At 53.2% G+C, this 27,063-nt stretch overlaps 1 long non-coding RNA gene across 1 annotated transcript in view; it reads right to left on the reverse strand.

Moving 5' to 3' along the window:
• Positions 1 to 25,327, reverse strand: part of LOC134161175 (uncharacterized) — a 37,752-nt gene extending 12,425 nt beyond the window's left edge. Inside the window, exon 1 of the long non-coding RNA XR_009963856.1 lies at positions 25,243 to 25,327. This is a non-coding gene — a long non-coding RNA (uncharacterized LOC134161175). The remainder of the gene's footprint in view (positions 1 to 25,242) is intronic.
• Between the last annotated feature and the right edge of the window lie 1,736 nt (positions 25,328 to 27,063).

The raw sequence follows: 27,063 nt of genomic DNA on the forward strand, positions 1-27,063 counted from the left end.
TGCTGACAAATCACTGCTCTCAGCTCACAATCCCAGCAGCACCTTAAAAAGCTGAGGAATGCTGGACACTGGGGCCAGGCTGGAGGGAAGCCAGTAGCCAAGGAGGCAGCTAAGAAAGATGGTCAGCAGAGCCCGGAGCCGGGCCGTGACGCTGATGGGCCTCGTACACCAGCCACGGAGAAGTCCCGGCTTGAAACGCATCCAAAGCAAGCATCACATTTGGTCTAAAATGATGTCACTGCCCATCATTAGCGTGGCAATTACAGTGAAAGCCTTTTGCAATTGTATCCCCTGAAGGGTCATTAATGCAACCCAACCGCACCAGTAAATGTCTCATTAGTCTTATTTCAGACTTATGTATTTTTCAGAGCTACAGAATCCTAATAGCCTTTTCCCTCCAATAACATTAATATCTGCTCCCTGCTTCTGGCTCACAATGGGCCCTTCTCCTCCGCTTCCCGGCGCACCGCTTGGGAAAATGCATTTTTAGCAGAGGAAGGGCAGTATGTGGGAGGTCAAGGCCCGGATCCTGCGTCCTGGTCATCACAGAGGCTCAGGAGGCAGCTCCCGCTCCTCCGTCACAGCAAACCTCATCTTGGTGGGAATGTGGGGAGGTGGAAAGGCAGCTGAACACGTGGACATGGGATCAGTCACCTTAGGAGCTCCTGGAGTCTAGTGTCCATAGGCAATGGTGCACGAGGTCCCTGCATGGATGGGTGCAGGGGAAGGTGGGTCAGATGCTGCTCTGTGTTATCATTGACCTTATTTTGGGCACAAGCTCCCCGAGTAGGAGCTCCACATAGGAAAGCCTGGGGAATCCACCCAGCGCAAGCACTGCGAGCAGGAGCTGCTCCTTGGGACATGCCTCGGTCCCGCACCCCCTCCCAGCGCATCACGGGTAGCTGTTCCTCATGCAGCCAACCCCTTTAATTAAGGAAGAAAAGCCCTCAGAAGGCAGGCTCAACCCCCTGGAAAGGTGACAGATTCTCCTGTTCTTCAAAGGGGCTCTTTAAATATTAAGAAGAGCATTGTTGTTTTAGCACCGTTAATTTAAATGATGCACATGACACATTGCAGCGCCTTTGCGTGCTGCAGAGACCGCGCTCCGCTGCAGTGGCACAAGCCAGGTGGGAGCTCCTTCCCTTGCTCTGCTGCTCTTCCAGCTTTAATACTTTGATGATCCATTCTGGCCCCTGTTTTCAGGTTCTTGCTGGTGGCTAAAAGGAAACCAACATTCAAAGATGTCCGTGAGTTAGAGATGCCTTGGGATAAGTTGGTTGCAAACATCTCCCTCCAAATGCATTTCTGGACCAAGAGAACTCGAAGCTGAAGCTAAGCACAGGCAGGCAGTGAGTTGGTTACCCTTGTCACTTCAGAGGAGCTGCCTGCAGAGACCTTACAAGGAGATATACAGCCTTTATCCACCTTGCAGGCTCTCTCTTTTATGAACTGGAACAGTTTTGCCTTGCTTTCTGCTTCAAAGGGTCTTTGTAGCACGAGGGGGTCAGGTACCATCTGTAGGGCTGCCTACGTACCATGAGGATTTATTTTCATCACCCTCTGAAGAGATGAAGAGCCAACCATGATGCTTTGTTATCCACCACTGTCCATCCTAGTGAGTACATGGAGCACATTCTCTAGACAACTGAAAAAACACCCCCCCCACACAAGAGGCTTCACTTTCTGTTGAAGACCCATCCAAGGGCAAGGGAGGGAAGTATAGGATTGTAAAATGATGGAATTCATCTGCAGCTTGACCTTCACTAATGATGGATGGCCTGTTTGTAAAGATCATCAGTTGAAAGCCTTCACTCTGATGCATCACCTGCAGCTGCAATGAATTGATGTCCTTCCCCAGATCTCTGTGGTTGCGCAATGCAAGGCAGGGAAGAGGCCAGTTTCTGGTGACCAAGACACTTAACCTGTATGAGGTGAATCCAAATTGCATCTGAAACCCTGGTGCACACAAGCCAAGGCTGCGGCTCAGGATCTCGTGCTCAAGTGTCCCAGTGCGAAGTTGTGTGTCTCGTTACGCCTTACTTCAAACCAGACCGTGCAGAGGGGCTGAGCTGCAACCAGTTTGCCTCTCAGTGCTGGCTGCTTGCCTGGCTCTGAGTCACGCATTGCTGAAGGACTTGTGGTAATCTGCAAATTATTTTCGTGTATTAATTCATCCTGGTGGAATGAAACTGCTGGATGTGCTGGAAGCTGCCTGGTGGACAGTGCTCTCTCTGCCCTCAGTGATGGTGCCAAAGGGAAGAAGAGAAATAAGCCAAGGACGTGGGGTCTGGGGACACGAGGGGGGAATAGGAACATAAAGAAAATCCCTCATAGCTCCATCTTAGAGCTTATCATTCCAGTTTACAGTTATCAGCTTGGAGCTGACAATCAAAGGAGTGAAGGTCCATCCTGCTTTATCCCAGCTCCTGCCTCCTCAAGGGAGGGAGGTCTGGCTTATGGGTTCTGACGTGTGACAAGGTCCACTGGTTTGGAACAAGAAGTCTGCCAGAGCGCAGAACGTGGGCAGGGGGAGCTGGGGTCACCTGGTGCTGCTCCCGCAAGCACATCAGCAGCGCTCTGTGGGACAAACCAGGCTCCTCCAGCAGAGGGGAGGGGGAAGCAAGCCCTGCTCCCTAGGGGATTCCTTGCTGTGATTTCCCTTTGCCAGACCTACTGCCCGATTGCCACTATGGGGCGAGAAGCCTGGGCACGGAGTCCCACCACCACAGTTCTGGTGGCAGAAGCACATGGGAAGGGCGCAGGCTGGTTTCGGGAGCGCTGTCCCGACTCGGCAGCGCTCTCCGTAACTCCAGGAACGCCTTTCCTGACAGGGTGAGGAGAGGCGCGGTGATGCCAGCCCCCGTGGAGGCCGGAGGTGATAAACCCGCTGCAGCATCGCAGCGGCACATGGGCAGCAGCCTGCGCTCTGCCGGGGGCTGCGCACAAGTGGAGCTCTGATGAAGCAAAGCACCCGGAGACCTCAGCTCAGCCGGGGCTTAAAGTTAAGCACACGCTTGAGGCCTTTATGAATGACACAGAGAAGGGATACGTTCGCTGGGAAGATGCGAGTTTAAATCTGAAAAGGCGCCTCTTAAGGCCCAACCTGAGCCCTGGTGAGCTGCGCACCAGGGACAAACCTCTCCATGGGCTCTCCAGACCCAGGACCTGCATCAGCTTTTTCTCTGTGTAGGTGTTTGGAGCAGGACAGATGACGCTCAGCAGAGGGGGATGATTTCAATTGCTTGTTTGTTTCTCAACCTGCATTTTTCCTTGTGATTCCAGTAATAACTTTCTTTTTCTGGGCACTAAACGTCTACTTGAAAAGACCGTGGCCTTTGTGAGCACGGAGGTTGTACAACCTCTTTGCTGTTCCATGGACAAGTGCTTGAAGGAGTGTTTGTGCAGGGCTAAGTAAACAGGTGAAAACATGCCTGTGTCTAGAAAATTCGTTCAAACACAGATTTCAGCGTAACTCCGTTTGCAACCTTTTACGATGCTCTTCGCACGGTGTTCGAGCGCTGGAGCTCGACTGATCGTGAAAGCAGGGACTCCACTCAGCCAGGTCCAACGAGCTCCACAGCCTGCACTTGACTGCAGAACTCAGGAGACTCGATTTGGCTGGGGCTGCTCCGGTTCTGTAGGGCTGCGAGATGAAAGCGGTGCCAAGAGCAGTGATAACCAGAGCCTGGTGGCAGGTTTTGTGCATAAGCCATCAGCATGGGCACAGCATTAGAAGCACAACTGTGAGTAACACACCCATTCAGAAATGTGAACAAGATGCGATAAAAACCTATTAATAGGGAATTTGCTGCTATGCATCATTCCCTCAGCTCTCCAGGTACTTGTGTGAAGAAACAAGGAAGGAACAAGTGTTGTGCTGACTCCTGTGACGGTTGCAGCCTCCTGGTACCTGCTAGAAGGATTCTCGTGACAAGATTTAAGGCACATCAGGCTTCCTCCAGCACTGGGAGACAGAGATTTTTGCCTTCAGATCATCCCCTAAAGCTGCCAGCGCCTAAAATAGCTCTCTTTTTCACAGAGAAGCAATCAATGCAGTTCACATTCATTATCAGCGTGTCATTCACAGCCTATGCACCCATGGTAGCTTGTTCCTCTCACACTTCTACTTCTTCCTCCCCAGCTTGCAGGGGATGGCAAAGTGCCTGATATCATAGATCGCTCTCATCTAACCTGCAGCCCACATCAATGCACTTGTCAGCTCAGTGATGCACAGAAGCACCCCAGCCCCTGCAGACATGCAGCGTCCATGGCCAGGCATGGCCATGAAGAGGAACCGAGCACCTTCACTGTGGAAGTGGCACTGGGCTGAGAGCAGGGCAGGTCTGGGTCTGCCCAGTATAAACCAGCACAGTTACCAGCCTTGAGGGCTGGGCCATCATGGGAAATCCATAACACAAGGCAGGTCAGTGGGGGAGAGGTGGGCAATTCACAAACACCATGAGCTGAAAGCACCGAGTGCTGTTTGCTCTGCAAGGTCACAGCCACCCTTACTGAAAGGTATTTGTATGCCTCCTACTTGAGGAAAGAAAGGGGAGCTCCTGGTGCTCAGCCCCATTTGGCCATGAACTCCTTCTGAAGGTGCATGACTCACTTGGTACCTTGCTAACACCTCCCCCTCTCCATCAGAAGCAGCAGCATTGATGTGGGAGCTCATTGCTGATCCCCAGAGCCACAGCAGCAAACCCCCAGGCCAAGCAAAGTGAGGGGGTGAGGACAGGGAGAGCCCTTTCCGGTGACCTTCCCTCCAACACACATCTTTACCAGCTCCAGCAATCCCTGGACCACAGGCAGCATCCCATCCAGGTGCCCAGGCGGAGCCCACCCTTCTCCCCTTCACTCAGACACCTTCCCTGCACAATGCGGCCCTTGTCCTCCACAGGCCACGTGTTCAGCTTTACAGGTGTGACAAAACCTGTGCAAACACTGGAGCACAGCAAGCAGCAAACCACTGCATCCCAGCCCCGGGCTGCGAGCACCCCCTGGACCCGCAGCCTTGCCACTGGCAGCGTTCCTCACACGCCTTCAGTAAGTGATGGAGAAAGTGTCAGGCCGGGGAAAAAGACAGATCACGAGTATTCCTGGCCCTGACATTTTCCTCCAGATATCTGGATTTCCATATATTTGAAAACCTAATATAAACAAGAGAGAGGAAATTTGCATTTCGGGCAGTGAGGAATGAAAAATGGAGGCGGCGTAATGTATTGCTGCTCAAGGAAGAGGAATGACAGTGGTAAAGTCGAGCACACACGACAGCACCCAATCGGCTTGTGGCAAACTCATTTCCTGGCAGAATATAGGGTTTCATCTGCTGGAACATTTAATAGGCATCAAAGAAAGATCACTTCCCTCCTCTCAGTGCAGATTGAGAGCCTTCGCTCTTGCTTTATTTTTGCCATTTTATTAAACCCTTTATATAGTTTTAATACAATATGTATGATCCTCCCGAAAACAAATAAATCCTTGGGCGCTTCCCAGATCCGGAGGATTTCTAATGGTTACGACTGTTTTATTTATACTTTCATGGAGACATTAAATATGCAATGGGTGAAAACAAGCCACAAAAACCCCGGCTCTAATTTACGGCTGCGTCCGGAGCAGCGTCACGTTATGGAGGTAATTTGCAGGGAAGGGGCTGATCAACGCTCCCACCCCCCAGGCTCGCTGCTGTGCTTGGGAAGCCCCAAGGCACCCACAGCCTCTGCTCAGGCAGGCACGGGGACACGCAGGGGCTGGGAGCAGCAGGACACGAACCCACGGCACCGACAAACCCTCCCCAGACTGCAAGCGCCCGGTTACTCCAGAGCAGCACCGCGTGGGTGAGCCCCAGCTCCTCGCACGGTTCCTGTGCCACACGAACAAGCGGTTCACTCTTGGCCAGCTAAACACACACCTTCCACCGGAGCAGGATGCTCCGAGCCCCTGGGTCCAACCTGGCCTTGAGCACTGCCAGGGATGGGGCAGCCACAGCTTCTCTGGGCACCCTGTGCCAGCGCCTCAGCACCCTCACGGGGAAGAGCTTCTGCCTCAGAGCTCATCTCAGTCTCCCCCCGGCAGGTTCAAGCCATTCCCTTGCCCTGTCCCTACAGGCCCTTGTCCAAAGCCCCTCTCCAGGTTTCTTTAGATTCCTTTAGGTACTGGAAGATGTTTCACAGTACCTGTGGCTTCCCAAAGCCAGCAAGCCTGCAGGAGAGAAGGGGGGAGGAGGAGAGCACACAGGATGATTTTTGATGGCAGTGTTCAGTAGAGCTGGAAGCAGAGTGCCTGGTGAACCTTAGCTATGGCTTGAAGCAGCTTTTGCTCTGAGTTTCCCTTATTTGGGAACCAGAGGAGTGCTTCAGAAGGTTTTCAGAGGTTCATCAATTCCAATCAGGTTCAGTCTGGACACGCAACCTCTTCAGCTCAGCCATATCCTTGGCAGGCAGCTCCTACCCCCTATATACACACAGGCACACAAACCCGCTGGCCCTCTCCGTGCTGGTGTGAGTGATGGCTGTGCTCCTGCGGTGGGGAATACGCATGTATTGCACATGGACCTGCCTGTCGTGGTGCCCTGCACCATCGTTAGCACAGGGACCTGGAACGCACCCCTCAGCCAGTCCCAGCGCGGCTGGGCAGCAGATGGGAGGTGCGGGAGGCCAAGGCAGGGCGGGTGCAGGGAGGGAAGGGGCTGATGAACACGGGGCTTTTCCCACCATCGCACCCAGGAATTCCCTCACCTTCCGCTCCCCTGGAGGGAAGTCAGCCCCCAGCAGAGCCGCTGCAGGCTCCCAGCACAACAGGTCTGAGGGCAGGGGAGGAATGGGGAGAGGAGCCTGAATCCCAAGCAAAGAAGCAGGGGCTGGCAGCAGGGCACAGCTCAGGCTTGCCCACGGTACCCATCCCAACACACTCAAACGGCCCCAGACATCACCAGAGACACTGCACTTTCCACTGCCACAACCGTCTGCAGCCACACAGACAGCTCAGCCCTTCCCACAGGGAATTTGCTCCATGCTCCTCTGTGAGCTTCAACCCATTCCTGCCTCTCCTCACCTGCAGGTCAACAGATTCCCCCCAGAAACAGCCAGCCTGGGAGCAGCTTTCCTGCTGCTGCCCCAGAAGGTTCTGCACCCACCAGCTCCATCCCTGCCGGCACCACTGCCCATGGGCACAGCGCTCACTGCTGCTCTGCAAGGCTGTGGAGCGATGGAGCAGCGTTTAGCTTTCCAGGTTTGTAGTTGGAATGATGATTCTCATCACCACTTGAATTTAATTTAAATGGTTTGCTTCTGCTTTCATTTTATTGGCACCCATTATATCCCCCTTGTACCTCTGGCATTTCCTTAATAGTCTTTTGACTCATCTGCTCTCAGGAGGAGAAACATTTTTTACAAGAACAATATGAAGTAACAGTTATAAAATCTGTAGCCTGGTGATAAATGTTAAGGACTCGTATTCTTTTATTGGAAATTGCTGTCTTTCAAATGTTTAACAGATTTGTAAAAATAATTTCTCCAAAAGGTTACGGTCCCACTGAACTCCATCAGACAGAGCCTGGGCTCTAAATCACGGCGCCGCATCCCGGGGACACGCCAAAGTCACAACTTCCTCCCTCCATACACAACACCTCCTGCTCCCCTCCAGCATCATCCCATTGCCAGGACACTGCCCGACCCCCGGTGCTGCCACCGCAGCCGGGTGGATTGACCTGCTGGAACCCAGGCGTGAAACTGCGCCAGGACCTCAGATGTGAAATCGCCACTTCCCCCCCTCCCTTCTCCTCCTCCTGGCCCGTCGCACGCTGGGCGGAAAGGATTGTATTTATCACCTGTCAGGGCTTGGCAGAGCTGAGTTACGTGGAGCAGGACAGCATAAAATTATCATACACAAGCATGAAATTACAAAATCGCTCGGAACTGAACAACAAAATTATTTCATTTCTGAGGGAGGCCATTCCATTTTTTAGTCGTGACACCTCAACTGCCAAACTTCCAATTGAAATTGAGTGTGAGGTGCATGGAATATAGACAGCAATAACAAGCAAAGGCATGTAAACTAGCCATGCAAATACACTACATTAATGGCCCCAGAAACCTCCCACAGGAGATATGTAACTAAATAAATGTCACATGTCCCAATAACTCAACTTTCCTTACACGCTGTGAAATGAGTTATGCTGCAATCGGGGCTCCTGCTGACAGGACTCCCGTTTGCCCTCCTGGACCACGTATGGACTTTGCCTTTCCCCTCCCAGCCCTGTTATCAGAGGTGGGCGAACACAGCAAACATCTGATCACGGCTGGGGCTTAAGCAAAGCTGCAACCAGGTGAGGACACAGCCACCCTTTGTGAGAACATCCCTGGAGCTCGTCAGGCCCGCAGGCAGCAGGGAACGATGCTGCCGCATCTCACCCCCAGCATAACATCCCCCGGACCTGTGGAGCAGGGTTAACGCTTCTATCTCGCCCTTGCAACCAGCTCCACAGGCTGCTCTTTATGCACCGAGAGGTCTGGCAGCATCGCACAGGGTTTATTAGGCTGCTTATGCAAGGCAGGCACCACGCGGGGAGGTAACAGCAGCTCTCTTCCCAGTTAGCATCCTCACCAGGAGAGCCTGGCCGGGGAACAGACACCGGCAGGAATTGTGATGAGGAGGAAAAGAGCAGGTCCATTTTATTGCAACTGGTAGCATCCCGATGACTGTAGGCAAGACAGTCCCGGAGGAGCAGTATTTTATAAACACTATTTGTGTCAAAGCTTACTGTGTGCTTGCCTGGCTTCCCCCGGGGTCTAAATACCACAGCACCTTCCTGCGCCGGCAGAGCCCTGGCAGGGCTGGGGCAGGAGGTGCTGAACAGGGCGGTCACTCAGACACCAGCCCCACTGGGGAGGAGGCAGCACCATCCGTCAGAGGGAATGGGTTTGTCAGCTCCCCCCACGGCGCTGGTGGGCTGAGCAGGGTCTGCGCGGAGCAAACCAAATGAGATGTTAAATAAAATTAAAGACAGAGCAAAAGAGCAGCCTGGGATTGGGAGCGACACCAAGCTGCCTCCCACCTGCCCGGATCACCCACCCCACAGGCATCACAGCATCCTGACACTGCTACTGCTGCCTGCATCCTGCATTCCGGCCTGGCCAACCCACGGGGATGCCCTGCACTGCTGTGGGGCCAGCACCCACGGGATACAGCTGGGGGGGCTCTGAAGGCTCTGAGTGTCAGTAGGTCCTTGGACCATCCAACAGCCAGGCATGATGTGGGATCTCCTGCAGAAGGGACACACTGGACCAGAGATGATGCCCACAGCAGGGTAAAGCAGCTGGAGGCACCAGGAATCCAGAAAAGCAAAACCCAGCTGCTGAGACGACGCCACCCATCCTTCCCATTCCCACCAGGCTCCATCCCAGCAGTAACACAGCTTAGAGGGAAGGAGCTTACACCGAGCACCCCTAACCCTTCCACAGAAAGCTTTCACCTCAGCAGACTGATGCTTATCAGCCATTGCAGTTCCGCTCTGCTTGCTTTAAAATATGAACAGAGGCTTTGTAAGGGTCAGAATTCCTGACTGGAGCCCAAGCAGCACTGGGAGGCAGCCTCATGCAATGGAGTTTCAAGAGAACAGAGGTTCCTGGTGATTTATGATGGAGGAGGCAAATCTGGCCTCCGCATCTCCAAGGCAAGCCTTTGATGCTGCCCCTTTAATCCTGAGCCACCTGGTACTAATTATAACTGTTAGATAGTCTTTATATTTAATTAAAAACAAGGAAATGCTTCTCCATATAATGAGAAGCCTCCGGCAATGGACCCTGTGCTCTCCTCCGGTGTCCAGCCCCTCTCATCTGCACTTGAGTGGCAGCCACTGAGGACCTGACAGAGCATCCTCCAAAAGCAGCCCTGGTCCATCTGCCCCAAGCCTGCCACCCACCCCATGCTCACCACAGCATCACCACAGCTTCATACCAAGGGGCAGAGCAGGAGGCTGGGAGCTGCCTGCCAGGGGCTGGCCAGTGATTCCCACTCCAGGCTGCCTGGAAGTGGCTGTGACTGCAATCTGTGCCTCTACCTGGAAAACCACACAGAGGTTTTGCTGGCTTTGGCTCAGCAGAGACTGGGGACATCCCTGGTACATGAGGAAACCGATGGCACCAAGCACTGGGGGTAGGACCCAGGGCTCCTGTCCCAGGACACAGCATCTGCTTGCTCTGGGGAAGAGGAAACCATAGGAAGGAGCCATCTACCAAGGAATGAGAAGGGAAGGAGATGGATGGGTATTGGGGGGGGGGGGGGCCCGCAAACCCTCTTTGGCATGGCTAAAGACCAGGCAGCTGGCACAGTGAATGCCAGGGCACCAAAACACAGTGCAGGGAACCCCCCCGATGCTGGCACAGGGCACAAGAGGCACCGGCGATGCGGATCAGCCACCACGGAGCCTGCTCTGCGCAGGGGAAGGAGAGGATGGGAAATTATAATCAGTTTAAGTCAGTTCAACTTCAGTTCCCAGAAAAATATTGGAACAAATGATCAAACAAACTATTTATAAGCACCAAGAAGATAACAGGGTGAGTAGCAGCCAACATGGGTTTGTCAAGAACAAATCGCAGCAAACCGATCTAATTTTCATCTGCGACAGGGTAATAGGCCTTCTGGATAGAAAAGAAGCAGTAAATGTCATATCTTGACTTTAATAAGATTTTTGACACCGTCTTATATGACATTCTCATGAGCAAGCTCAGGAATCAGAGTTGAGATGAAAATACTATTTGGTGAGTGTAAAACCAGCTGAAAAACTGCAGGCAGAGCCTAGTGATCAGTGGTTGGCTGCTGAAATCAAACCTGTTGAATGGCTCTGTCTTATAGCCAGCGATTCCCCATCTGTATGAGGGAAAATAATTGTTACGTTTGCAAGCTTTGGGTGGTGAGGGCAGGATCAGCATGGCAAAGGTCTTGAAATCATTTGAGGAAGCCAGGAATTTATCGGATGGATCCAGGTGCAAAGCCAGCCCCTGAAGCTCAGGGTAATTGGGGAATTACTGGTGTGATGGGAAGAAAGGATCTAGGAGCTATTCCAGATCAGAAGATAACATTAGGCCAGCAGTACCATGATGCTAAAGGAAAACCAAACGATTTGTAGGGATTATAAAGGGAAACATCCTATGTGGTGGGGAAGTTACAGTTTTTCTCACCAACTCAGCAATGCCAAGGAGCAGCTGAGATTGTTCCGGGTTTGGGATCATGGACCACCAAGACAAGGTCTACAGGTGAGCAAGGAGAAGGACCAGAGATTCAAAACACTCTGCCTGGGCAAGGGAGGTGGATAACAGCCTGCAGAACTCATCCTATTTGCATCATATTTATTGAGCAGTTTGGGGCTCATCAAACCAAACAAGTGACAGCGAAGGGCACATCTCACAGGGATGGGGAGAGGTTGGGGGCCTTGGGCCAGCACCCCCCTGCAAACAGCCCATGCCTCCAGGCACCAAACCTTCATCACCATTGGTTTTGGCAATAAAACTCACAAACACATCCCCAGCAAGGGGAGAGGGAAAAACTACAGCAAGGGAAAGGCTGGTGGGGCCCTTCCCGTCCTGCAGCCACTGATCCCGTGGGAAGGAGCAGCCGGTGCCGGAGCTGCAGGGATGGGCAGAGGTCGGTGGGAGAAACGGCTTCGGGAGAGCAAAGGGCAGGCTGGGGGTGCAGCACCTCCTCCCTGTGCACCCCACAGCTGGGGCACATCTGGCAGGGAGAGGCAGAAAACCCCGCGTGCAGGCAGCCCATGGAGCCCAAACGCTGCGGCAGGAGAGCCCGGCCACAAAGAGTTAAAGCCGCTTCGCCAGACTGTGAATTCTCCGCGAGTCTCCCACATGCAGCCAAACAACAGCTTGACATTTTCCATCCTTCACGAGAAAGACAAAGGCGTGAAGATATTCCCATGATTCCTTTCTGCATGCCTAACTACGAGCTCAGGTGCAGCAGCATTTGCCCTGGACCGGCCTCATCAACATGAAGGGCGAACTCATCGTTTCTGCATCTTTCCTCACCACTGCTTGATTAATTGGCTCACAACGATGCTGGCTGAATACCTAATGCCTCTCCTGTCCCTGTTCTTTCTTCACAGCCTTTTGCTGCATTTACATATACTTTATATTCCATAATTTTCACACACACAAAAAAATGGGAGCACATCTCAGTAATTTGATGTAATGACGGCATGTCACCAAAAAGAGGAATTAGAAAAATCTGTAGGTATTTAATTTATTCTTGTTTTTTTTTCAAGTAGATCTCTCCGAGAAAGGCATTAATATTCATGTGCATGAAAAAAAAGTACTCTCAAAAGGAAATTTCCAGCATTTTAGTTTAAATTAAATACATTTTTTTAAAGAAACAATGTTTAACTAATAACGCTTAAAGGCAAAATTAACAAAAGTAGCAATTTTTACCTACCAAAGCAAGGGTTTGCCTCGGGGGTTTCCAATCAAACTGCCCTAACAAGGAAACGGCAGGCTGCTTTTCTGAGGAAGGATTCGCCGAGTCCAGGAGGGATGGCATGGGGAAAGGAAAGGTCCTTTGCATCACCCTGCCTGGGGTTTCAGCTTATTTCAACCACACATCGCGCTGAGGAGCATCAGCGCCATCCTGAGCTGCCCTGGCCCCACGAGCTCCCCCTGCACATGCAGCCAGCACCACACTGGGGATTAGATGTGATCTCAGGGGTTGCTGGAGCTCTTTATGTTTCCTTCCAGTTAAACACTAGGAAAGGGAGAAATAGCAACTGGGGAGGCGATTCAGCAGCAAACAGCACAAAGTACTCAGCAACCAAACCACAGTGACCAGTACCAAGGTGAGTCCCCCCCGTTAACTCCCACTGAGCCCCAGAGAGAAAAATGACCAAACCAAACATCAGCGCTCCAAGGACTGATGGCAAGAGGCAGCCCTGAGAGCTTATGGGGGGGTTTGAGGTGGTTAGGCAGGGACAGAAGCATGAACTGCCAGGGAGGTCCCTGGGCTGGATTTTGCAGTCAAGGTTGATGCCAGCACAGACTTGAAGGAAAAAGCAGTGGCTATGAGGGAGCCAAGTGGGATGCTTCCCATTGTAGCATCCCAATGGCTTCAGCACAGGGGTCCAAGCAGCCAGCCACATTCCACCCCACTGTTACCAGAGCATTGAGCAGAGGACAGCACAGTCAGGCTATTCCTTAATGCTGTTAAGGAATTCCTAATTCCTTAGTGTGGCTGGGGCTCAGAGCACCCATGGTTTTCACCCCCAGCCCCACAGCACATCGAGCAGGACCTGGCCCCACTCTGTCTGCAACTGAAATGATCCACAGTGAGAGGAGGCTTCAAGGATGCACGTCCTTGGAAAGGGAAAAATAAATCTTCAGAGCTGGTATTGCCTGTAAATCCCTGCTTGTTAGCAGGGCTGGGACCACCTGGGAGCCAGGCAGGGCTTGGCTCTGCCCACACTCACCCCAGCAAGGGATGCAGGCACTGGGGCTCTCCTGTCTGCCAGCACTGAACTGTCTTAATCTGCTCTTGGGGCACTAAAACTTCCCATCTTTGTCCTGGCACGTTACAGAAGATTATCCCTGGATTAAATGAAATTACAGGTTTTACTCCTCAAGTGCGAAAGCCGGAGCCTGCCAGAGGATAAGTGATGGGAAGGGTCCCTGCTGTGGGGCCTCGCATCAGGCAGGGCTGCCTGGGCGGGCAGGAGCCGCCACGAGGTTTTAAATTGGTCTCCTGATATTTTCTGAAATAACTTTTTTTTTCCTAAAGTACTTCCTGATATTTTTATGTTTATAGATTTTAACTTCGGATCGGCCTCATCAAAAATACATGAGGAGTAAGTGGTTTCTGCAAATGTTTTATACATGATTTGGGAACAGATAGCATTCACAGAGAGGAAGGGAAGATTCCTTCTCATGCCAGCGGCAGCAGGGCTGGGTCAGCTCAGGGCAGGCAGGTCCCTGCACAAGGAGGGGGTCCCATAGGCTCAAAGCTGCTGCAGCCACACAGGAGCATGAGGTGGGCAGTGAAGCCTCCCCAAAGCACCAGGCTCAAGGTGCCCATCAGATCCCCAGGAGCAGGGGGTAACCCCCAAACGCACAGGTCTGTGCATCCACACTCTCCCCATCCACAGTTTCCCAGCTAAAACACGAGCCAGGGGATGGCAACCCTGGAACACCCCAACGTGCAGCATCAGGCTCCACATGAAAAGCAGGAACATCCCAGTGAGCCAGGGCTCACTGAAACAGGGATGCAACAAGGGCTGAGGGGGTTTGCTGCAGCAAGGGCAGCTAAAGAGTTAAGGCAATATTTCATTTGCTTCCTCCATCGTAGCATATATTATCTTTCTTTTACTGTGTAATATGATGCAAAGTTTTTTAAATGATACAATTGTATTCTATTATATTCCCCTCTTCTGGGAGGTTTTAGGCTCATTTTTTGCATGAATGACACTCACTCGCTGCATTTCAGCGCTGACACAGATAGCACTGTAGGCACACACAGCAGAGAGGGTTATAGCAAGTGCACAGATAAATGCAAAAACATATGGCAACATGAGGAAACTCTACATTTTTTATGATATAAAAGCAGAACTCGTGTTCCCGGGTTCCAAGTGCGGGATCACAGCGATGGAGTTACCATCTCCTGTGCGGGATCACAGCGATGGAGTTACCATCTCCTTCAGATGGAGTTTTATAGGATTTGCTTAAAATAAAATGCTAAGCAGGGATTCTGGGCAAATTTCCCCCATTGGAGAATTGAGCCTTGAATCAGATTTTGCCTGATCCACAGATGAAAATCAGTTTGGGGGTTTCTTCCCTGGGTCCCTGCTGAGCATTTGTCCAGTTTAGCTGAATTTAGCATAATCTCTGCTCAAATGAGGCCCTGGGGCAGCCGAGCAGGGCAGAGGGCAGGGAGCAGGGACAGTGCCTCCCACAGCCTGGGATGGGGCAGTGCACAAAGCAGAGGACAGACCCCAAAGTCTCTTCCTCACTGCAGGGTGCATCCAGCCCCAGACAGCGCAAGGAAAGGCAGATACCAGCCATACTCGTGCTCCTCACACCACCAGCAAGGACAAGGGGCTCCAAGGTGGAATCAGGGTCCAGTCACAGCCCCTCACCTTCCCTGGTCCTCCAAGAGGGATCAACCCTGCATCCCACCTCCACCGAGCATCCTCAGGACCGGGAGCGCTGCCTTGGGGTCCCCTTTCCCAGGCCACAGTGCTCCATCCACAAGGGAAGGACACGGTGGAAGCTGCCCGGCTGCTGGCGAAGGTCTTCAAACAAATTATAGCCTGCATAAAAATATTCACTCCAGCCAAGGGCCTTAAAACCTTCCCCTGAGCATTGAACAGTGACTGAAAGTATATTACTGTGCACTTATGGTTACTGTAGTAACCCAAGGTCAAACAGCAGTGCGTTATATCCCCATGACTTGGGGATGGATTTGCTTCAGTGCTGGATGGCAACAACGAAGGCAGTGGTTCCACCCGGCACTGGAATTTAACTCAATATTCAATTTACCCGGGAATCAATTTTGATGGAGTACAATTCCCATTTATAATCCCGGGTTATTGCCGGCACTGTCGTTCGATTAGACACCAGCAGACCCAGGCCAAGCGCATCCCCTGCCCCCTGCGGTGCAGCTGCAGCCCCCCTACCCCTACTCACGGCTCCTGCACAGGGGTCTGTGAGACCCGGGGTGCGTGCAGCCCATCCTGCCCTCTGGAAGCTCTCCTCTCGCCCTGCTCTGCGCTCGGAGCCGCTGGGAGGGGGCAGGGATGTAATATTTCTCTCTTAACTTTAAGCTCCCATGAATTCAGAACTCCATTCTCTGAGGGGCTAATTATATAATTTCAATGTTTACTCTGTGCAGACGGCTCCGGTGAGATGGTGCCCCAGGGACACGAGAGCGGGATTTAAACCCTGGGAAGGTAGCACTCACCGATGGCTTTATGGCACAGCTCGCATCGCAACCCGCTGCCGGTTCATTTGTTTTGCAGCGGGATCTGCCACGGGATTTTTCCCCTCTGCTGCCCTTGATTATTGGCCATTGGTGCTTCATTTCTTCACTGATGCTCCCAGGACAAGCAAACCCCGCTGCGCTCACCCATGTCACACACAGCTCCAGCCCAGGAGCCTCCAACACGCTGCTGCTGCGCGCCCGCATCCACATGCGGCACCTACCCACAGCCCGAGACCTCCCAGCTGGGGCTGCGGCTGCTCCCACTGGGAAGCGTTAGTGCCCACGGGCTCCGGTGGCCCCCGAGCAAGGCTTTGCCCCAGCCCTGAGCAAGGATGGACAAGGTCTGGCTGCTCCTGGGTGTTTCTGGTTGGTAAAGGCGAGCTCAGCTCCGAGCCCAGGTTCCCATAAACATCCATCCCTGGGGATGCCCATCCTCTGCCAGAGGCCTGGGGAAGGGGCTCTGCCATGGGGCAGCGGTGTCTATACCCAGGGCTGCCCAGCACACCTGCAGCACCCTGCTGCTCCTGCTCCTTCCCTGAGGCCACCACCGGTGACCTGCACCAAAGCACCACAAACCGTTCCTGCCACACAGAGACAAGCAGGAGCAGCTCCCCCTCCTGAAATCCACAAGATGAGAAGCATGTCACCAGACTTCAGTCTGCTTCCCTTTTCCCCTTGGGAATGCGTTCCCCATAATTACAGGACTGGAGAAGCCATTTTTTGCCTCTCACTATTCACAGCTATTTATATTTAACGTATTTAGCCTTCCTGAGTCAGAAATGGAAATTATTCTGCACGTAGATCAAGCTTAAAGTTACAATTGCTGCTTAGGAACCAGGTGCTGGAGACAAAAGCGGAAGCTTCCAAACCACTATGAATTTAACAAAGCAAAGGAGTACAGTGTGGGGAAAACTTCACCCGTTGCCCATGGAGCCGGGGGGAGGCAAAGGGAGCAGGATGAGCCCTTCACAAAGTTCACAATCCTCCAAGCCGTGAGCTGTCCCTTTAACCACAGCTAAATTGTTTTCTGACAGCCCTTGCTGCAATTTTATCCCCTGACATTTGATTTACATATGATCTTTAAGCACCACCACTGCTGTAATAGCTATTTGGTTAATATTCAAATCACTCCGTGATGTCACATACCTTGATAGGTCATTTCTCTGTGCCTTGGCAAAATGCATGTAAAAATAAATGTATAACTAATGAAATAAACTGATTAAGGGGAAAAATCAATCATTTGACTGCTGTAGTGAAGATCTAGCAGTTAATTTAGCATGGATCTGCAAGGGTGCCCATTAATAGAACAGGCTCTCATCTAATTGGTGCCACAGTAAATGAAATACAGTGATATTCCGTGATGCATTGGAAGAGTTCACTTCATTTTCTCTGTTCTTTCTGGATAACTGTTTACAGCACAATGGATTTGGGTTATTTATTCCCCTCCCAGCACACGGTGGCAGGAGCCCACCAACCCCAGTGAGCCCCATTAACCCGCCCCAATCAGCCAGTCTAACATCCTGCTTGGAATAACTCCTGTAACCGAGACCCAGAGCAGCCATTTTGGGTTGTTTAAAGTTCTCCCCCCCCCCTCCCATCCGCTGGTACTGGGGATCTCCCCCTGTTTCCCCAGTGCATGGCAACAGGAGGGATCCAAGAGTCCCAAAGCAGAGACCGGGACCAGCCCTGCTGCTGTCCCAGCACCCAAACCACAAGGACGCTGCACCCTGGGGCTGCTCCATCGCCCAGCTCCCCCCTTCCTGGGTAAACTCCATGAACTTGGGGCAGTTTTAGTAATGAAGGGAGCTTGGGAGGGCCCCGTTCATTTCCCAGACACTGAATCAATACAGCCCTGTCCCCTTCATCACAGCTGCACAAAACCCCATCTGGCCACAGCAGGTAGGGAGCCCGGGCTCTGGTCTGGAGCCACCACTGGTGACTGATCACTGCACCTTCTTTCTCCCAGTTTCAGGTCACCACATTCAGGATGAGGCCGAAATACAACCATGAGAAATGCCACCTCGGAGCAGCCCGTGCTCGTCTGAGCTGAGACGGGGAGAGGGACCAGCCGCAGCGGTGGGTGTGAGGACCGGGACCACCGCCGGGAGCCTCTCCCCTCGCCAGCAATATTTAGCTGTATTAAAAATAGGGGAAAAATGATCTATACAAAAGCTTTGCATAAAAAAGTGATCAATGCAAATTCCTCTGAGAAAATTGCACCAACAGATGGAATCAACCCATTTCCAGCAAATGCCTCTGGCTGTGCAGATGGTAATTATAGGATGTATGTAAATACGCGAGCTCTAGGAAGCACAGCTACACGCACCGCTGAACCGAGGCCTTGCAGGGGATGCTGCTGCCTTGGCCCTTCCCAAGCCCCTTGGCACAGAGGAAAGCGGGACCTGGGAGGGTTTTGTGCTGCATCCGTCCAGCCCATCCCAGCCACCAGTGCCCCACAACTGCACCTCCTGCTGAGGAAGCTTCTAACCCCACACCTGATGCTGCACCTCAGCATCGGGACCTGCCGCCATGCACAGGGATGGTCACAGTCACAGCAGGGGGATGCCCAGCTCTGGGATGGAACCTGGATGTTCCTGAGCAGCGAGCAGGCTCACCCCATCCATCCCGGACAGGAAGACCCTGAGCCCATGCACAGCCCTGCAATGGCGAAGCATCCACAGGGAACTGCAGGGAGACCATGGAAACACACAGTGAAACCCACCGGGAACCTGCCACCAGTGCTGCCAGACCCACAGCGCTGGGCAGCTGTGCAGGGAACCCCCTCACTGCAGCCTCCCATTCCACCCCAGGCAGCATTGCCATCAGGGCTACCCCATACCCCTCCTTGCAGCAGCTGAGGCCATCCCCACAGTGGCACAGGGAACCCCAAACCTCAGATACCGTGTTCTGGGCCTCATTCATGGACAGGGGTATTTTTAGCAGGCAAGGCTGGATTGAAGGAGGGGGCTGATGGGAGAAAGATGACAAGGGCTGGATGAGAACCCCGGTGCATCCCCAGGACCAAAGGGTACCTACACAGTGCCACCTCCTGCACATGGGTCGTGGCTGCAGCCCTGGGGTAGGGGCACTAACGCCAGCCCCCCTCCTCACCCCCTTGTCATTCCCCCTTCAGGACAGGTTTGTGCTCACACTCCTGCTGGGGATGGTTTGTTTTGCCAAAGACAGTTTATAACATGCAATCCTCTCCTTATTGACATGGCCATTGCATTATTACATTACCACTTATACATCCAAATCTACTACACATTGACTACATCCATTTTCTCACCCTTCTGACATTCTCCAAACCACAGACCATGCCTCATTCTCCATTCCTGCACCAGCTGAACTTGTGTGGTTTGTAATGGGAAGCACCTACAATGAGCTATCACCACTGAGCTGCAGACGGAGCCAGTCCCAGCCTCCACCACCACCATTCCTCAGCCTGTTACAAGCATTGAGGGCTCCTGAGCTCCTCCAGCTCCCTCCCTGCACATCCCACCCCTCCGCCTGCTGTGCCAGCATCCCCCCCTCAGAGCCGTGGGAGGACCAGGCTTTTCCCCTCATTTTCCAGTGTGATGTCAAAGGCTATTTCCAAGGTTACTGTATTCGGATTTTATGTTGCTGTTGACACTGGGTTGGCTTTTTTCCTCCCTGAGAAAAGTGCTTGCAGAAGTCGTCTGTGGTAAAATGTTAACTGGAGCCAAGTAATTAGACAAAGATAGTTAGTGATCTCTCCAAAGCAATCAGCTTCTGGTGCTTTGTTTTAGTGCTACAATAATTACCAGCACTCCACAAAGTGCTTGGGCATTTGACAGGAGGGATCCACGTGCAGCTGAACGCTTCCAGTGGGACTGGTGGTGCCTGGTCCACCATGGGATGGGCACCAGACCCTGACCCCCAGCAGGCACCAATAGCCACCAGCAAACCCTACGGCCCAGGGCTCACTCCCAGCACCTTCTCCTCCACCTCAGGGTCCACTCCTGCACAGCAGCACACTCCGGATTCTCTCCCTGAGACCAGCTCCTGTTTACACCAGAACTGAACTTGATTTATTGTTGCCTCTCTTTATAAACCAACCCAAAGAGCTCCTCCCTGCTTCCTCCAGCTCTGAAGGTGATGAGCAGCTCCAGAGGTGAGACAGAGCCGCCAGGCTGCCGGTGCATTGTGCATCCACGGTGGGGCTCCTGTGAATACACAGCCCTAGTGCTGGTCCAGCCCTGCTCCGAGAGCAGCCCGGCAGCAAGGGGGCAGAGCAGGCAAAGAGCCTTTTGCCTTATTTCTTTAAATACATCTTTTAACTTAAACCAAAACTGCCACCCGAGTGACTGCTGATGAAAAAACCTCAGCCTTGATCAAGGCAATGGTCCTGCCCACGTTCCTCTCCTCTCCCGTCTCAACAGGCACCGACCAGGAGCGGCAACACGCCAACCCAGGCAGCAGCTCCACCAAGGAGGAATTTTCCTTACGGAAAATCATCAGGAGGTGTCTTCCTGCAAGTGTAAACACTGCTATAATTGCCTTCGCTCCACATTCACACGGTGGTTCTGCAGGCGAGGGAAGTCCCCACAGCCTCGTTATGCAAATAGAACAAGACCTATATGAGCTGCACATGCACCATGCAGATGGGATGTGTCGGACAGAGAGGGCTCCCAGGGCTGGGACACGCTTCCCTTGAAGATGGGCTTCCTCCGTGCCAGCCAAAGCAGCACTCCGGATCCTCCCCACTGCATCTGGATCCTTCAATCCTGCATAACACAGAGCTGCTGGAGGTGCTTCATGATTCACCGCAAACCAGGCTCCCAAACACATGCCAGGCTGTCTCAGCTGGTACAAACGGGGTCCAGGTTAATGGAGTAACCCAGCAACACTGCTAAAATAAATGCTTTCCTTGTGATACAGTGCTGGGAGGACCAGGGAACAGGAGAGAGCTTCAGTGCTCCAGAGACCAGCCCCTCATGGACACCAGTGCGAGCCCCCGGTTATTGCTGGTGCCTACGATAAGAACCCTGCTGCCCACCATGCTCCTCTGGGATCCCTCCCAAGGGAACCGGCTCCTGCCCACCCGTGGTGCCAGCAGGGAGCAGGAAGCAGCACCCCGAGGGGCTCCCAGACCCTCTGCCAGCCACCATCATTTAATAACCTCATTGAGCAGCCAACCTACAGACGTTGCCAGGTGAATACATGGACATGAGAACCTGCTACCCACACAGGGAGCATCGCACAGGAGGAACACAAAGGGACTTGCACCTCCCTTGTGCTCCATACATCAGCTCCTTATCTTTTCATCAGCAATTGCAGACAGATTTGCTCAGCGTGAGTACTGCCATGGAAATTGAAAGACTCTATAGCAAACATTTTTTTCCTTGAAGCCCTAATTGTGCTGCCTTTGATTTTATTAATCTGTTTTTATTAATATCCTGAAGGCAACAGGGAAACAAAGAAAAGCTTTTACCAAAATGGCTGGTGCTGCTTGCATTTTGTCTTACTAAATGAGGCGGTTCTAGGGTATCCAGCACAGAGTCCCATCCTTCCAGAAGGAAAGGAATGAGCCTCCGAGGGCCCTCTCCTTGCTCAGATCAGGAGCAGGAGGTGGTGCTGGAGGAAGGCACTCAGACCCATCTCACTGCAGATTTCCCCATGCACATCCAGACCCACTGCCTCCCATTGCTTTGCCATCAGCCCCTCATTTCTGGGGGTCTGAGAAACACCAGTGTCAGAGTCTGTGCTGCAGCCAATGGTTTTACCCACACTGTGCCAGTCCCACAGCTGGGCAGGCATCACAGCAGGTACCTGACGCCTGCTGAGGGCAGCCCCGCATTGATAATGATGCGGTGGCTGCTGCTCCGTGATTTACACCCACCAGAAAGGCTCACCCTGAGCAGGGCAGCGGTAAACCACACACTGCACGGTCTGCAGGAGAGAGGGGAGAGGAAGGACAGAGCTGCACCGAGAGGGGGGAGAATCCACTTCACAAAACACAGCAAAGAGGCTCAGAGGGGAAACTCCTCCCGCAGCACCCGGCCGAGCCCTGGTGCTCTCAGCACGCACAGCCAGAGCCTCCTGCAGCCCCACGGGCACACTGCAGGGATGCGCCACGGTCCCTGCAGCACCACCAGCAAGGACACACTGCTCACACCGGAATGGGCCCTGCGGTACTGGCCACATCCCCTTTATGCCTTACAGAACCCCAGCCTGGTTTGTGCTGGAAGGGACCTTAAAGCTCCTCCAGCTCCAACCCCTGCCACGGGGAGGGACCCCTTCCACTGGAGCAGCTTGCTCCAAGCCCCTGTGTCCAACCTGGCCTTGAGCACTGCCAGGGATGGGGCAGCCACAGCTTCTCTGGGCACCCTGTGCCAGCGCCTCAGCACCCTCACAGGGAAGAGCTTCTGCCTCAGAGCTCATCTCAGTCTCCCCTCTGGCAGGTTAAAGCCATTCCCCTTGGCCTTCAATAATAATAATGGCTGTACTCTATCATTTAAATCCACTATTTCATTATCCAGTATGAAGCGGAAGAGTTTCAAAGTATTAGTTATGGAGTTTCCATATCAACAGTTACTGTGTGTTTATTCTCAAGGGGCTGTTACCCCTTCAAGCCTCAGCAATACAGACTGGTACTGACACCATCAGCACAGGCGCATTAGAGCAAGGGGAGCTGCTTTATCTCAGAGCCAGCCCTGGGGCTTCAACAGATATTGCATGGGGTTTGCTTATATACAAGTATGGGAAAAGAAACACTAAACGTTTACTTCCAAAAGCACACTGTCTATTTCCCCCCTTGGCTCTCACAGGATAACAAAACCTGCTTCATCCCATCAGGAGATTCCAGAACACTGGAACATACACAGAGGTATCTAAAGGTGAGAGCACCCAAGGGCAGAGCACCAGAGCCTTGCAGCTGGGACCACAATACCCAATACCGGAGCAGTTTGCAGGTGTCATTTCTGCCTGTAGTGTACACACCTTAACCCTTACAAAACCAGAAACTCCTCGTGGTCACAAACACGTGCTATTGGGTGCATGCTGCTTCTCAGCTCCCACAGCATCACCCACTTCATGCTGCCGGGCACACACTGGGGAGGGCCCAGAGGGACAGCCTTGTCCCTTCGCTCACCCAGGGGTGCACCGGGCTTACCAGGGCAGGAGAAGCACACACAGGTTCCCAGCTGCTGAGCTGGATCTTTATTTTAATGGTGAGATGTGTGCAGTAACAGCACACAGGGGGTTATTGATGTTCGCCTTGTACTTGCCTGTAAACCGCACTGACACACTGTACCGCACAGTCAATAGGTCTTTAGGGTTTTTCCAGCACTATTAAATACCATTCTAAATGACATGCCCGTGGACCTTATTAGTTGCTCCCGCAGCAGAACATGAGGTGGTGCATAAGAAGCATCAGAGCCAGCCCGGGGTAGCCACAGGGCTGATGGGCAGGGGATGGAGGAGTGATGGGGACAGCATGGGCATCCCCATGGCAGGTCCAGGCAGGGAGTGAGGGCAGAGATTGCTGTCCAGGAGCTCACTGCAGCAGGAAGGCAAGAACCAAAATGAACCTTCTCCCTTCTGAGGGCCCTCCTTTGGCAGCTTCCTGGGAAGTTTGGGAGGCCGGAGGAGTGTTTGATGGTCTGCTGTGAAATACAGCCCTCCAAAGAGCCCTCCCTATTGAAGAAACCATAAAAAGAAAATCTTTCCTAATGTCACTCTTCCCTCCTGCTCCTCGGGAGCCTGTGAGCGCTGCCATTCATCACCCGTGTGACACTTTCATAATGTAGTCCTAGATAATGGCACACCTTCCAACTTTCCAGAATTGGCTGTCAGGGAAATCGAAGGAGACAAGTGTGAGATACGGGAGCTTGGTGCTCCTTGGTGGATGCGAGAGCAGCAGCGAGGCAGCCCCGCACCAGCTCAGCCTGGCTGGTGAGCAAAAGCTTTCCTGAGGGGACGGGACCGGCACTTGCAGGGGTGGACAAAGCCATGGGCACAGAGGGGATCTCGGCACCAGCAGTGCGGGCTGAGCCTGGGAGCAGAGCAGGGGCAGTCCCGTGCTCAGTCCAAGAGCATCACCCATCGCACACAGGCGGGTCACAGGCACCCCCACCCCACTCTCAGCCTTGCCTCTTGTTCACACCAATGTCAGTCCTGTGAGGAGGGGAGGGAGAAGAGACAAGGTGCCCCCTCCCCATACAGCTCCTTGTCCCCAGGGCACACACATCCCTGCAGCACCACACACTGCCTCCAGCTCGGATACCGCTCCTCAGCCAGCCCCTCTCCCTCCTTACACGTCTTTAATTGCCGTGGTTGCTCAGGAATGCAGAACGCACACATCCCCATCACCCCAGCCCAGCCTCACCAAACCCTTTCCCTGGGGTCCTCCCCACTCTCACACAGCCCCAGCTCCCCCCGCACCACAACACCCTCTGTCCACTTCAGTGCTTGGGTACATTGGGAAGCACATCACATCCTGCTGCCCCCACACCACCTCTGCAAGGCAACAACCCCACATCTGAGCCCTGCCCCATCCCTCCAGCCCCCCAGCTCTCTTCCCAGCATTGCCAAGGTAACTGAAGTCTCCCAGATCAACACTCCAGGTTTTCCTTAGCTGCAGCCTCTCCAGGTGTGCAGAAGCAGTTTCTGACTTGTCAGCTCATCTCACCTCGGGGCTTTCCAACAGCTCATTCCACCTTTCCTTTTACTTTAAACCCTTTTCAAGCAGAACCAAGCGCAAAGATCCAAATGACTGCAGCCAAGTCGTGCTCGCAAACGCGCATCTCCAACAACAGCATCCTCACAACTATTCCACCGCTGTTGCGACCAGCCCTGCTTGCCCAGGCAGCCACAGCTCTGCCCTTGCCTCGGGCAGGGGTGGGGACAAGCTGCAGCAAGCCTCCCATGTCACACGGGAGGTGAGCCCAGCAGGGTCGGTTTTACTCGGGAAGCCTTCATAGCACGCTTACCCTTGCACACACAGCTCCTGGGGCTCACACAGCCCCGGTGCACACCCCTCAGACCCAGCAGAGCAAGCTGGGGTTGAAACTGCAGCTGAAAGCTGCTTGGCTTTTTTCTTCCCCCAGAACTCACAGGTACCATCGCACCAAAGCCAGCACCATTAACAACGTGCCCTCAGCGGCACTGCTCACAGATGCAGGCTCCAAAACCCAAGAGTTTTAGACATTAACTCGGTCTCATCAAATCCTCAACTTCCCAAAAAAGCCATAAAACAAAGTACACATTTCATCCAAGCAGCAGTTGAAAAAGCCACTGGCGCCCAGCTCTTACCTGGAAACAAGGATGTTGTCTTCTCCGGATGAAAACCGCACATCCTTGCTTTGACCCTCTTGAAGAGCAGAGAGGGAGCCAGCAGCCCCACGCAGCACATCCCCAAAGACCCAGAACCTTCCTCTCCTGAGCTATATGTACACACCCAGCCCAAATGCTTAATTGCCCCCCGGTGCTGTTAATTAAGGCTACAGGCCAGCAGTTGGTTTCAGCTGGTGCTTGAGGTCAAGGAGAGGTTGAGGAGCAGCAGAAGTGGCACAAGCTGTGTGGGGGTGCTGCGGTGGGGCTGTCACTGGCTCCTGGGTACCTGCCCTGTGTGTGAGCACAGAGCGAGCATGGACACGGCGCTGCAGCAGCAACAGGCACATTCCGGCCCCGTGCCCTGTGCAGCAGCGAGCACAGATGAGGCCATACCTGCATCTGCACCCCCTGTGGTCCCAAGGGGGCAGGTTTGAGGGCAGGGGGCCGGGAAGCAGGGTGTGGGTGCAAGGCTTGCACATGTGGGGGCTGTTTGCACTTCCCAGGGCACAGCAGGCTCGGATGAGAAGAGAAAGTGAGTGCTGCCAGCTGGGTGCCTTATCTTTGTCTTTAAATAAATATGATTTTGTCAGCTTTATGAAAAATAATATAGCATGTTATTTTTCATAAGCCTGACTGATATCTCCATTTCCCATGGTTCAGCTTAGGCCATAAACATGACCCTGCTTGAGTGATTTCACCTTCCCCATTGAGCAGAGAGCCTCGGCAGCACTCACACCAAGGTCCTGACTGATTATCGACAAATTAAAAATATAAGCTATTGACCAGACACCGAGATAGAGTCCCTGAGCCAGTGCCCGGAATCTCAATGAGCGTATTGAAGTGCTGCGGATCGATACTGCAGTGAGAACACAGGGAGCAGGCGGGTCGCTGCATACAGAACGCAGAGGGGTGCCGGGTGCTTAAGTAAATAGTTGTGTAAATTAACACGGTGCTCGGATGCATTCCTCCGCCTCCGGCCTAATGACTTGCTCAAGTGAGGAACACAATTAAGCGAGCTGGAGCAGGGCAGCGCCTCCGCCTTCAGAGTGAGGGTCTGGCGCAGGAGGGATGAGGGTGGGAATGGGGCTGTGTGTTGGGAGAGCACCCCCATCCCTCCCTGCAGGGCTGCCCGTCCTGTCCGGCACAGCTCTGCCCTGCGCCTGGGTCCAGTTCTTGCCGCCATCCCATGCTGCTGGCGCTGCCAGCGCACGGCTCTGCTCTGTGGGGGCAGCCGCAGCACCGTGGGCACATCTGGCAGCACCACAGGTCGGGGGCTGGACCCTCCTCAAGGGTTTTTCACTTGGGGGGGCTGCACGGGTTCTCCTCCTGCTTGCTGTGGTTTAGGGTGAGGGATGGGGAATCCCTGCTCCCCGCGGGTACCAGCATCGCGCGCAGGAGGGCTCCCTGGCACAGGTGTAGGTGAGAGCGAGGCGTGAGCACGCCATGTCTCCAGAAACAGGGAGAGACAGAGCCCGAGTGATGCTCAAGGTGTGAAGTGACTTCCTGGTCCCCATTCCTGCGGCAGTAGAGGCGCTCTGCAGGGAGCGGCTTCCCTGCAGCTTCCCATTCCCTCTGCACCCTGTTCCCATCCCATGCAAGGATCCTTTGTTCATGGGTGAAGAGATTTCTTGGCTCTCCTGCTAATGCTTGGTGACATTTATATTGCTTTAATCAGCATTAATTATCTTATATCCCAAGACAACAAACCCCATTTTTTTATTCCCTACCCATCAGTTCCATGTAATACAGGATCTGAGCCTCTTTCTGCCCCCGATGGTGGCACCAGCAGGAAACCTCCCA

This window comes from Pezoporus occidentalis, unplaced genomic scaffold (genome assembly GCF_034315485.1).
Source record: "Pezoporus occidentalis ecotype Australia unplaced genomic scaffold, CSIRO_AGI_Poc_V1 ctg102, whole genome shotgun sequence".
Lineage (NCBI taxonomy): Eukaryota > Metazoa > Chordata > Aves > Psittaciformes > Psittacidae > Pezoporus > Pezoporus occidentalis.